This window comes from Artemia sp. Qi Xiang Cuo, chromosome 8 (assembly GCF_049724085.1).
Source record: "Artemia sp. Qi Xiang Cuo chromosome 8, ASM4972408v1, whole genome shotgun sequence".
Lineage (NCBI taxonomy): Eukaryota > Metazoa > Arthropoda > Branchiopoda > Anostraca > Artemiidae > Artemia > Artemia sp. Qi Xiang Cuo.
The window spans coordinates 1,760,121-1,774,186 of NC_142801.1; the positions used below are offsets into that span (position 1 = coordinate 1,760,121).

Sequence of the window (14,066 nt, forward strand, 5' to 3'; positions counted from 1 at the left end):
TTTTAAGTTATGGCCTGGGGGCATATAAGGTTTATATAGAAGACGTTTCTTCAAAACAGGCTCGTTCGATTGGAACTTCAAAGGGCTAGTACCCTTTTTAATAGCCGAAAGTGATTGAAGGGCAACTAGCCCCCCACGCCCATTATGCCCCCGAACACATCCAATCAAAATTTTGAGATAGCCATTTTGTTCAAAGTAGTTTTAGGCTATGTAAATTAGTTGTTTGAGGTCGAAACCCTCCTCAAAGCCGTCAGGGCAAGGGTTGTAAGTTATGCCCTGGGGGCATATAAAGTTTTCATAGAAGGCGTTGTCGTAGAAACTTCAAAAAGGGCTCATTTGATTAGAAATTGAAATGGATTTTGCCCTTTTTAATAGTTGAAAGTAATTGGAAGGCAACTAACACCCCTTCCACGCCCACAATTTCCCGAAATACATCCAATCAAAATTTTGAGATAGCCATTTTGTTCCACGCAGTTAAGGTTCAGGAAATTATACCTTTGAGCAGGACACTCCCCCACAGTCTTCAGAGCAAGGGTTATAAGTTATGCCCTGGGGGCATATAAGTATTTATTGAAATCCGTGTTCCCGAAACTTCAAAAAGGGCCCTTTTAATTGTAAACTCAAAGAGCTATCATTCTTTTTAATAGTTAAAAATGATTTTAAGGAAGATAACTCCCCTCTCTCGTCCACCTTTCCCTCAAATAAATCCAATCAAAGGTTTTAGACAGCCTATTTTATTCACTGTTTTGGATTTCCAGATAGAAATTATGTTTTTGAGGAGGACACTCCACCACAGCTCTCAGGGCAAGGGTTGTAAATTATGCCCTGGGGGCATATGATGCTTTTACTGAACGCGTCGTCGTAGAAACTTCAAAAATTGCTCATTCGATTGGAAATTGAAATGGCTAGTGCCCTTTTTAATAGTCGAAAGTGATTGGAAGACAAAAAACACCCCTTCCACGCCCACCATTTCCCCAAACATATCCGATCAAAATTTCTTGATAGCCATTTTGTTCCACGAAGTTTAAAGTTCATTAAATTATACCTTTGAGCAGGACACTTTCCCCATAGTCTTCAGGGCAAGGGTTATAAGTTATTCCCTGGGGACATATAGGGTTTTTATGGAAATGGACAACTAACCCCCTTCTCACACCCACCATTTCTCCAAACATATCCAATCAATAGCTTTAGATATCGATTTTATTTAACTAAGTTGACGTCTCGTTAAAGTAGGCCTTCGTAATAAAAAAACGGATCAGAACCTTCAGTGCAAGGGTTGTAATTTGTGCCCTGGGGGCATATAAGGTTTATATAGAAAGTTGTTGTAGAAAATTCAAAAGGGGCTCATTTGATTGGAAATTGACATTGCCCTTTTTAATAGTCGAAAATGAGTGGAGAGCAATTAACTCCCCTCTCACGCCCACCATTACCCCAAACACATTCAATCAAAGCTTAGAGATAGCCATTTTGTTCAAAGTAGTTGAAATTTCTGGAAATTATGTATTTGAGGATGAAAAATCCACCAGAGCCCAGACGGCAAAGGTTGTAAGTTATGCCCTGGGGGCATATAATGTTTTTAATGATAGAATTGTCGTAAAAACTTCAAAAGGGGCTCTTTAAATTGGAAATTGAGAGGGATTGACGAGATTGGACGTCAAGTGATTGGAAGTTGAAAGTGATTGGACGGTAACTAACCCCTCTTTCACGCCCACCATTCCCCCAAACACATCCAATCAAAATTTTCAGATAGCCATTTCGTTCAACGTAGTTTAAAGTTCTGGACCCATAATAGATAAATTAGCTAGGAAGAGTTTTTCAGCCCGAAAACGCCCGTCAAAACATATCAAGCCCAGAAAAATTCTCCATTAGTCAGAATCTCGTGGGAAAGCTGTGTCGTTCACTAGGTTATAATTTCCTTGAAAGGGCGCCACTCCTCAAGTAGGAGAAGAGTTGACCGCAAGGTCCCCCGTCTTGCAGGTACCCCAAAAGGGTCGAGGCAGCCCTTTGCAGAGGTCGTTGTCCATAGACCTGGATCTTCGCCCTGCCCTGCTCCCAATGTTATTTTTACTGCTATTACTAGTACCACTTCTATGGCTACTAAACCACTTCAATTACTGCCTCAGTTGCAACTACTTGTAAGGCTAAGATAATTAAAATGAAAAAGACGTCAAAAGGGATTCAAAAGGATACATCATTAATATTTGAAGAACGGCTAACCGTATCAAGGTGAAACTTCCGGGGTATCATAAGGAGATTTTCAACACTGCTACAGCTACTTTTACCTACTACCACCACTAATACTCCGATACTAGTACTATTAAGGCTACATATATGAAGGTGAAAATTTGAGGAAACATTGAGTGGAAATTTAAACTAAATTAAATGACAATATGTTCATTCATATTGTCAAAAGGGTGTATCTCAAAAATGGATTTGGGTATTTATTTAATTATAAATTTATTGCCCATCATAAATGTAAAAATACATCACTGACGGAGTAATACAAAACAAAAGCAAAAGAAACAAATAACTTCCGTAATAAATATCATATACCAACCAAAACAAAACAAAAAAGAACTGATAAGGAAAAATACAAATAAGGGCAGTCATACATAGGAACAAACACATGATCAGCCAAGGAAAATTTTAAAGATGCTTTCACCAATAATCTGCCTCCGATATCTGTCATTTCTGTTCTGCAAAGTGGACGCTAATCAGTGTGCGAAGAACTCGTAGAAACCCTGAAATTGCTCTATCATAACAGTATATCCTAGCAGTGGCCAGTAATGGCACTAGTGGCACTGTACCACATACACTGACAGCGCCAGACTTTGCACGTATGCTTGTAAGATGTTGCGTTTAAAAAAGCAATATGAGGGTAGGCAGGGTTAAACTTGGCCGTGTTTAAACCAGAAGAATTGGAAAGATGGGTCAATTCACGAGTAATTCCGCTATACGGTAAGCTAATTTGCCCCCTGTGCCTCCTATTATCCGTTGCTAGCTCCCCGCTATCCCCCTTAACAAAAACCCTTCCTGCAACCACTAGAAAAAGCTAAAAGAAGATTGCGATTTCGGGGTATCCGATGTGTCCTTGTAAGATGTCGTGAGGATTTACCCATTCTTTTTAATGCGGAATGACCCCTTCCATCTACCGCTAAAAGTTATTTTACTCCTCGAGCTCCTTACCCCAGGCTTGGTAATTTCTCACCATGCGTGGAGTGTGGCCGAATGTGGGTATTACTCTTTTTTTTTAAATTAGACAATGCCCCAAATTTTTATCGTTGATTTTCCACACCAGATACCAAAACATAGAACACCTTAAATAAGCGCGGCACGCGCCACCAGGAGTACATAATTTCAAAATTAGACATTTCTTCTGATTGTTTGCGTGGCTACAAGTGAAACTGGATACTGATTGAACTTCGGCAATAGAAAAGAAGTTGTTTAACGACGTTTTCAGAGGTTGTTAGGCTTTTCTTGAAAGTGCTTACTCATTTTGTAAACATGATTGTTTGCTAAGTCAGTAACCCTGATTCCGGGTTGATTGTTAAAACACTAAATAATACAAAGGTCGAAGTATAACCTTGTATTGTGTCTCTATTTTAGATCAGTAGGCCCAACTCCTTTACATGACTGTTATCAGTTATAAGTGTAACTTATAAGTTATTTCAACAGAAAAATAGACTTCAGGTGTAAAATGTTACTGAGGATAACCAAAAAGAGAGTCTTGTTCTATTTTGTCAAAGTTTTTCTGATTTGTCTGTGTCTTAGTTTTTTTTATAGTTTACATTTTGGTACTAAACAAAACTTGATTATTCCTGGTGACAGTGACAGACATGAAAAGAGCTTTGGAATACTAGACGACGAAATGTCTTGCAAAGAAAAAGGTATTGGAAAGACTGGTGGATTTTGTTTAGACGAAGATAATATCTTTATTGGTTATAACGAGCTTTGGGGACCCCAATTTGCTGAAGCAATTGAAAGAATTTTTATGAGTGGCTCGGTTTTAGACCTTGGTGCTGGGTTAGGACATTACGGAAGATATTTTTTACGTAAGAGAGAATACATTTTTAATGATAAATTCAGAAAGAAAGAAAAATCTTTATTTTTTGATAAAGTAGATGATATTATTAGCACACCAAAAAGGATTTCATTTTACGAAGGTTATGATGGAGCTCTAAACATCGAGCAAGTGACTTCGGGTTTTATTAAACATATTGACCTTGCCAAACCCTAAAATTTAAATCGTACATTTGATTGGGTCATGAGCATTGAGGTTGGTGAGCATATTCCAAAAGAATACGAATCAGTATACCTTAGCAATTTGATTAAACATGCTTTTAAGGGTATTCTCATGACATGGGCTGTAGAAGGTCAAGGTGGACACTTTCACGTGAATAACCACAATAACTCCCACGTGAGAAAGCGGATGGAGACAAAAGGATGGAAGACCTGTAAATCAGCGGAGGAGTACCTTCGGAATATGGCAGATTTAAGCTATCTAAAAAATACCATAATGTTTTTCGTGCCAAAAAATGTGCCAACAACTATGTGCTATAAACCCTTTTTGTTTGAATAAAATCAGTTTTGCAAAAAAACTTAAACACCTGTATGAGAAACCCACGCATTAAGAAGCATTGAGAAACGCACTGAGAAACCAACGCATTTTTCAAACCCACGTATTTAAATAATGAGGGGTTCATTAAATGGGCTTTAAGGAAGGGCACATTTTCCTTTGTTCAAATCTCCCTTTGAATGTAAATGTCTTAAAAAAAGAGCCTTTTCCATCATGGAACTATAGGATTTAATTAGCCTAGTGCTTATAACGCTGCGATCCGTTGCTTCTTTCTTTCTTCTTTTTTTAAATCTGGCTTTAAAAAAATAAAGACTTTTTTTTTTTTTTTCACTACTACTTTTTATTTAAATACAATCTACGGGTATTTATATGATTAGTTTATAAAAGAAAGTTTATCTCCGGAAATAAAGGACGAAGTTGAACGTTAAAACGAACTAAACTTTTGTTTCACGGGTTACTACCACTAAAAACTTGATGTAGTGCCAAGGCACCTGAAGCCAACACAGTTACCCACAAACTTCCTCTATCCCAATCTACAAAAAGCCTCAGTCTTCACACCCTCCCTAGAAGTTCGAATCGGGACCTTCTTCTACCCCATTTCGGGCTGATTTACTTTTTGTTTAGCCCTAGATGGTTTATCGAAATGGGCCATCTTTGACAATCTGTCACTGATCATCCGCAAAACCTATCCTACCTATCTCAGTCTCCGCCTCATTATACCCCTACGAAGCGGGATAAAACCCAATTTTCCATATAGCTTACTGTTTGAAATACGATTAGTCAGACGGGTCAAGAAAAGGATGCGTAGACGATTCCCCTGAAAAATATCTATTAGACCCTCTTCCATCTTTAGGAGTGTTCACTTCAGGGCCATACTTAACCCCTGTCATCACTGTAACTTTTAATTTTCTAATCGTGGTTTGGAGACATATCTTCTTATTCTTCCAAATTTTTTTTTTTCAACCGTGAAAAAAACCGCTCTGGGCTTTAGGTATTATGCTTTTAATATCTTCACTGCATCTACCATCTTTACAAAAATTGATTAAAAAATATTCTGAAAACAAAGTTTTTTAAAGGAAAATACCATAAAGAGCCATATTAAACTTAAGATCAGCAGAAATAAATTCCCATAATAATTAAAACTCAAAACGACCAAAATTACTATTGAAGAATAAATGAAACCCAAGACTAACAGAAATAAAATAAATAATCATAGAAAACATAGAGACAGCAGATACTAATATAGATGAATAAATAATTATTAAAACGAGTAAAAATTAACCGACTGTTCATTTCATAGTTCAACAAAGGAAAAAAATCTGGAACAAAAACTCGTTTAGCTATCTTCAACACAGATGGTTATTGTTCAATGTTCAGGAAAAATCTGATTCAACTAGAAAAATACATACCAAAAGATTTGTACATTACGAAAATAGCTCATGCCTCAACTCACCGCCAAAACAGGTAAATAAATTTTTTTTCAAACCAAACGTTGACAAACTACGAGCCGAAAAAATATGACAAAGAGAATATAACAAGAAAGAAAAGTGTTAAGAAAAATGCCCCCATTTCCCCTGACACGTCCAATCAAAATTTTGAGATAACCGTTTTGTTTCAACGCAGTTGAAAGGTCCAGAAATTATTGCTCTCAGGGCCCTCAGGGCAAGGGTTATAAATTATGCCCTGGGCCATATAAGGTTTTTATAGAAAGCGTTGCCTTAGAAACTTCAAAAGGGATTCATTCGATTGGAAATTGAAAGGGCTAGTGTCCTTTTAAATTGTCAGAAGTGATTGGAGGGCACCTAACCCCCCTCTCACGCCATGATTTCTCCAAACAATTCCAATAAAAAATTTGATATAGCAATTTTTTTCAACTTAGTTGAAAGTTATGGAAATTAGTTCTTTGAGGATGACAACAACACCCCCCCCCCCCCCGCCGCGCCCGCAGGGTAAGGGTTGTAAGTTGTGCCCTGGGCCATATAAGATTTTTATAGAAAGCGTTGTCGTAGAAACTTCAAAAGGGGCTCATTTGATTGGAAATTGAAAGGGCTAATGCCCTTTTAAATAGTCAAAAGTGATTGGAAGGCACCTAACCCCCTTCTTACGTCCATCATTTCCCCAAACACATCCAATCAAAATTTCGAGATAGTAATTTTCTTCAACTTAGCTAAAAGTTCTGGAAATTAGGTCTTTGAGTATGATATCTCCCCCCCCCCCGCCAGCCCTCAGGGCAAGGGTTGTAAGTTATACCCCTCGGGGCATAAAAGGTTTTTATTGAAAGTTTTGTCGTAGAAACTTAAAAAGGGTTCATTTGATTGGAAATTGAAAGGGCTAGTGCCTTTTTTAATAGTTAAAAGTGATTGGAGAGCAACTAACGCCCCTATCATACCCACCATTTCTCCAAACACATCCAATAAAATTCTGAGATAGTCATTTTATTCACGTAGTTTAAAGTTCTAGAAATTAGGTCTTTGAGGATGACAACCCCCTCACAGCCCTCAGGACAAGGGTTGTAATTTATGCCCTGGGGGCATTTAAGGTTTTTATAGAAAGTGTTGTCGTAGAAGCTTAAAAAGGGCTTATTTGATTGGAAATTGCAAGGGCTAGTGCCATTTTTAATAGTCGAAAGTGATTGGAAGGCTTGACATTTTTATAGTAAAGATTGATGTGGGTAGAATGTATTATTATTTTTTTCTTTTGTTTAGACCAGGGCACTTTGTATCGAAGGAGTTGTCGTAGGAACTTCGAAAAGGGCTCATTCGATTAAAAATAGAAAGGGGTGATGCCCTTTTTTATAGTTAAAAGTGATTGGAGGTCAACTAGTCCCCCTCCCAAGCCTACCCTCCCATTTGCCTATTATGTTTAAAAACTAAATGTTGCCTTGAGATCAAATGCACTGTGTTAATGATATACAAAATGCACTGTGTTAGTGATAATTCCAAATAAGGCATCTCAGCAGTATCCCAAGTATGACTGAGGGTATTATGTTCAAACTTTCGAGGCTACTTCTGCTCTTAAAATTTAACCAAATCAAAATAGTGTTAGTGTATACAAGCTATCCAAGAAAGCAAACAGATTTTTTTTGGCGAATGGTATCAAATTTTCTATTTCAGGTCAACTAGAGCAGGTGTGAAACTAAATTACACACTACTATTTGTGTCCAGATTTTTAAAAGGGTGTATGTTGTAAAAAATTACTGAAATTTTTTCTTCAGCATACAAAGAGCTGGCCAAACTATTAAGTCTTAAAGTATTTTGAGTATTAAGATTTAAAGTATTATTTTCTTTTTCCCTGAAAAGTCTATGTCAATATAAAACGAACAGAAATTAATTAAAAAACTGTTTCCTCAAAATAAGTTTTTCAAAGAAAAGTAAAGACCTCCATTAAACCAAAAATGAGCAAAAATAAAATAAAATAATCTACCAAGCGTGAAACTACCACAAATCAGCGTCGATAAATAAATGAAACCCAAAACAAAAAGAAACTACATTAAATGATCAAGTCAAACTCAAAACGAACAGAAATTAACATGAGTAGGGCTCAAAACCCCTATGCCTTCCCAAGGCCAGAACATAATTTGCACTTTAATGAAAAAATACAAAATGAGTTTGCATTGTCAGTTTAATATACATATACTGATATTTACTAATCAAAATGTTAATATTATCTGATTTATTAAAGCTATAAAAGTAAAAACATTTATATTTTTTAGTCCAGAATATAATTTGCACTCTACTGAAAAAAATACAAATGAATGTGCATTGTCAGTTTAATATAAATATAATGACATTTAGTAATCAAAATGTTAATATTATTTGATTTATTAAAGTTATAAAAGTAAAAACATTTATGTTTTATAGAGAACGAAAAGACTAGGCTGAGCTGACAAATTCAAAAATTAAAAGATTTGATAGAGGCTACTCGTTGCAAACAACAGTGAATTACATTCAAAATATAGGATATTACAGGATAGTCGTATGAATCTTGATGTTTTGGAGGTTTTTAATCGGTCTCATTCGGTCTCAGGATTTGTTCGGTCTTATTCTTTTCAACGTCGACACTAGTGGCAATAAATATTTATTACAACAAATTATTTTAATTGTTATCATTAATGATAAATTATCATTTATTCTATATAAATCATTAAGTTATTACTTTATTTAGTTTTCTTTAACCTCCACAACATTGCATGCGTTAAGGATTTGGTTTTTCTTTCATATGTCTCTCAGCCAACACTGTCTTTTGCCAATTTATTATATTTACAACATTAATTGCCTTTTTGTCATTTCGAGTTGATAAAGCTTATGCTGAGATACACCTATCATATTGGTACACAACCCTAATTGTAGCCTACTGCATGGATCTCCCCGTGGGGAGTACCTATGAGAGAGTTTTGTTCAAACGTGGTGTTAAGATGTAGGAAGACCTCACAGAAAAGGTTATTTAAGCTTGAAGAAATCCTGGAGCACTAGGATCCGCAGGGATACCAACTGCCAAACTCTGAAAAAAGTGCAAATCAAGGCCCAAAAAGAGTGAGCTTTGCTCAAAAAGTGTGCAGGTCAAACAATTGTTGGTGCAGCTCCTCTCCCTATTCTGATAAAGTCATTTAGAAATAGTTATAATTTATCCTGTGATCATTAAACATACTGGCCTACAATCTTCACTAATTAGTTCACTAATTAGTGGACTTGAACCACTAATTAGTGAGTTATGTAATATTCCTCATTCATTTTATAGCTAAAAGGTAATACTTTGCTAGAAATTTGAATGTGTTAATTTTGATCGCTTAGACCTTTAATTGAACTTTATTTGACTTCATAAAATATTATGATAAATTTTTGTCTCCAATATTTCCAAATTTTTCCAAAGAAATATTAGAAGGCCAAGTGACTTGTCACCATAGCATACTAGTAACCATAACAAGTGATTATAGCTGACTTCACTGCAGTCAAGACGAGTACTGTACCGTAGCAACAACAAAAATTAGTGTTGCACAAAAAATAGATAGCTATTAGTGTTGCACAGTAGATAGCTACTTGTTCGCCAAATGTACTGCTTTGCTTTGAGTACGTTATGTTTGAGCATATTGATGAACATGAATAAATCCGAATGAGACAAAAGTTGCAAGGAAGGAGAATTTTAGATAAATTTAATCAGAGAAAAAAGCCTTTCTGGGTAGTTATTCCCAAAAAACAGGAGTGTAAATTTAAATTTGCTGCTGTGTCAAAATAACTTCAATAGCAATGCTCAATGATACAAGTGACATGAGGTTTCACTTCTGTGCATTTGTTATGTCAATCGAAGAGAAGTTGAAACCCATCAGTAGATTGTCAAAAGGGTGTATCTCTAGAATGGATTTGGGTATTTATTTATTTATAAATTTATTGACCATCATAAATGTAAAAATACAACACTGATGAAGTAAAAAGAAACAAAAGCAGAAGAAACAAATAACTTCTATAATAAATAACACATACAAAGCAAAACAAAACAGAGAAGAAATGAAAAGAAAAAATACAAATAAGGGCAATCATACATAGGAACAAACACATGATCAACGAAGGAAAATTTCAAAGATGCTTTCACCAATAATCTGCCTCCTATATATCTTATTTCTTTTCTGCACCATAGACGCTGGACTAGCAACTGCGTACTGCGAGAATAGGGAGCTTTTATTAATCCAGAGAGGCAGCCGTAACAAATATTTTGCAAAACTGCTTGTAAAAACACTTCTGTATATTCTTAAAATCTGAAGCAGTAAGAAGAGACCGAAATTCTGCAAGGGCGAGCAGATGTGGCGCAACAAATGCATTATAAACGCTAGCTAAGACACGTTGGTTAAATTTGAACTTTAATGCAACTAGTAAACCGTACGCTAGTAGTGACCGCCATTTGGATTCCACGAGACCCATAGCCGCTACTCTTTTATTCCTTAGCGATTTAAGATCACGAAGAAGTGTAACGGCGATTCCCTTAAGACGCAAGTGTTATTAATTCTCTTCAAGTTGCAGGTGCTTGTTACGTAATAAAGAGTGTTTTTTTTAAAGATGCAGGTATTTGTTACGTAATAAGGAGTGTTTTCTTCGAGACTTCTTTGATTGTTTAAAAACCTAAGGGTATAGGAGATAAAAACCTTCAGGGCCCTCCCAACTAGGTAACTTTCAAGACACAGGGACCCTAGCAACCAATTCAAACAAGGCCCCTAGCGACCAATTCCAATGGCGCCTTAGCTTCAAATTCCAACGGTGGTGCTCCTAGCATCCACTTCCACCGGGGGCCTAGCAACCATTTCCAAGAGGGGCCCTAGTAACCGATTCCAACGCGGGCCCTATCATCCAATTCCACCGGGGGTCCTAGAAGTCAATTCCAACAGAGGTCCCAACATCCAATTCCAACAGGGGCCATATCATCCAATTCTACCGGGGGGCCCTAGCATCCAATTCCATAGGGGGTCCTAGCACTCAATTCCAACGGCGGCCCTAGTATCCAATGGCCTCTGGGCCCCAGCAACCATTTCCAACGGGGGCCCCTGGCAGGCAATTCTGACGGAGGCTCTAGCACTCAATTCCGCCCGGGGTTCCAGGCAAATATCCACCGCAGCCCCTAGCATCCAATTTCACCGGACCCTAGCAACCAATTTTAACGGGGTCCCCTAGCTAGCAATTCCACTGGGGCCCTAGCAAACAATCTCACCGGGGGTCTAGCATCCAATTCCAATGGAGGAAGGGGGCTAGCAGTCAATTCCAAAAAGGCCCTAGAAGTCAATTTCAACGGGGGCCAAAGCCTCCAATTCCACCGGGGGCCCTAGCGGACAATTCCAACGGTGGGAGACTTGTTAAAACCATGGTGTGTGACCCTGAAATGGAATAAGTGCCGTGTCAAGAGAAAACCTGATGAATTATTTTATGGAACAGATTCTAAACGCTCAAATTTTCTTATGGTGATATTAATAACATGTTATATTTTGGGTGCCATTATTCCAATAAAAACATATCATTACCTTACTTTGTTATGTTTCTATTATTTTTAGGCTGCACTAGCAACTCCATCGTTTATAATGTTTATTCAAAATTCAGAGATGCAATAACAGGGGTTTTCAGAGACATAGGCACTACTACCGTACTCAAAGGGAGTGTTCTAGAGTCTGAAATAGACGAATAAAATTTTTACCGAAGTCTGAGATAGATGAACCAGATTTTATTCCAAGATCACAAACGCATAACGTATTTTATTTTTTAATATGTTTGAACACGTCAATTTTTGGAGTTTTGTTTTCCAGCTTAAGATAAAATGAGGAAATAGGCGATGGTCTTGTTCAAAATTCATTGTTTCTTGAAATAGGATGGAAATATGCAAATATATTATTCAAATACCAAATATTTTCTTCAAATATTTTTTTGCTTGAAATAGGATGAAAGGAAGTATTTTATAATGCTGTTCAAAATCTACTGTTTCTTGAAATAAGATGTAAATAGTAAATGCATTGTTGAAAAATACCAAATATTATCATCCAAACTATTTGTTGATTGAAAAAAATGAGGAAATACGCGATGGTGTTGCTCAAAATGTATTGTTTCTTGAAATAAGATTGATACTAAGCAAATGCATTATTTAAAATATCAAATATTTTCATCGAAACTTGCTGTTTGAAATATGATGATGAAATAAGCAATGGTTTTGCTCAAAATATATTGCTTCTTGAAATGCAATTAGAAATAAGCAATTGCGTTATTCAAAATACATAATATTTTCATAAAATTTTTTTTTGGTTCAAATAAGATGAGGAAATATGCAATGGGGTTGCTTAAAATATATTATTTCTTCAAATAAGAAGAAAATAAGTAAACACATTGATCAAAATATTTACATCAAAATGTTTTTATACTTGAGACAAAATGAGGAAATATGCGAAGGTGTCACTCAAAATGTATAGTTTCTTGAAACAAGATTGAAATAAGCAAATACATTATTCAAAAATACCAAACATTTTTATCAACATTTTTTACTTCTTGAAATTTGATGAGGAACTATGCGATCGTGTTGCTCAAGATATATTGCTTCTTGAAATAAGAGGAAAATAAGCAAATGCATTGCTCAAAATACCAAATGTTTTCTTCTAAACATATTGTTGCTTGAAATAAGATGAGCAAATATGCAATGGTTTTGCGCAAATTGTATTGTTTCTTGAAACAAAATGGAAATAAGAAAGCTTATTATTCATAATATCAAATGTTTACATCAAAATATGTTTCTGCTTGAGATAAGTTTAGGAAATATGCAATGAATTCACTCAAAATGTATTGTTTGTTGAAATAATATGAAATTAAGCAAATTCATTGTTCAAAATATCAAATAATTTTATCAGAATATATTGCTCCTTGAAATAAGATGAGGAAATGTTCAATTGTGCTGCTAAAAATATATTACTTCTTGAAATAAAATCGAAATAAACAAGTGCATTATTCCAAATACATAGTATTTATATCAAAATGTTTTGCTGCTTGAGATAGGATGAGGAAAGATGCGATAGTGTCGCTCAAAATGTATTGTTTCTTGAAATTAGATTGGAAATAAGCAAATGCATTAGTCAAAATATCCAATATTTTCACAAAAATGTTTTGCTGCTTGAAATAAAATGAGGACATATTCGATGGTCTCGATTAAATTGTATTGTTCCTTGAAATAAGACACAAATGAGCAAATACATCATTTTAAAATACCAAATATTCTCATCAAAATTTTTTGCTGATTAAAAGCATGCGGATACGTTTACTGAACCCAAATAAACATAATTAAAAATCAGTCAGCATAAAATAACCTAGTTTAAAATTCACTTGAGCTGCCATATATAGCTATAGAGGAATAGATGTCAGATATTTCTAATAATGCATTTGCTTATTTTTCGTCTTATTTTAGGGAACAGTAGTTTTTAAGCAGCACCATCGAATATTTCATCATCTTATTTCAAGTAGCAAAGAGTTTTGAAGAGAATATTTGCTATTTTGAATAATGCATTTGTATATTTCCATCGTATTTCAAGATGCAATACAATTTGAGCAATGATATTGCTAATTTTAAGAAATATCTGAGGAAGTACATTTCCTCAGATTGTTTTATATGGCAAACATTTTGAAGAAAATATTTGTAATTTTGAAAAAAGCATATCCAAATATACATCTTATTTCAAGAAAAATACATTTTGAGCAACATCATCGTATATTTCCTCATCTTATTTCAAGCAGCAAACAATGAAAAAAAAATTGGCATTTTTCAATAATACATTTGATTATTTTCATGTTATTTCAAGAAACAGTAAATTTTAAGCAACAACATCACATATATTCCCATCTTATTTAAAAAAAAAAAAATATTTTGAAGAAAATATATGATATTTTGAATAATACATTTTCTTATTTCCATTTTATCCTTAGAAACAACACATTTCGAGCAACACCATCCCATATTTCCTCCTCTAATTTCAAGAAATAAA

General features: G+C 35.3%; 1 pseudogene; it reads left to right on the forward strand.

The window, feature by feature from the left end:
* Positions 1 to 3,664: 3,664 nt before the first annotated feature.
* LOC148949059 (uncharacterized) lies at positions 3,665 to 4,579 on the forward strand (annotated as a pseudogene).
* The last annotated feature ends 9,487 nt before the right edge of the window (positions 4,580 to 14,066 follow it).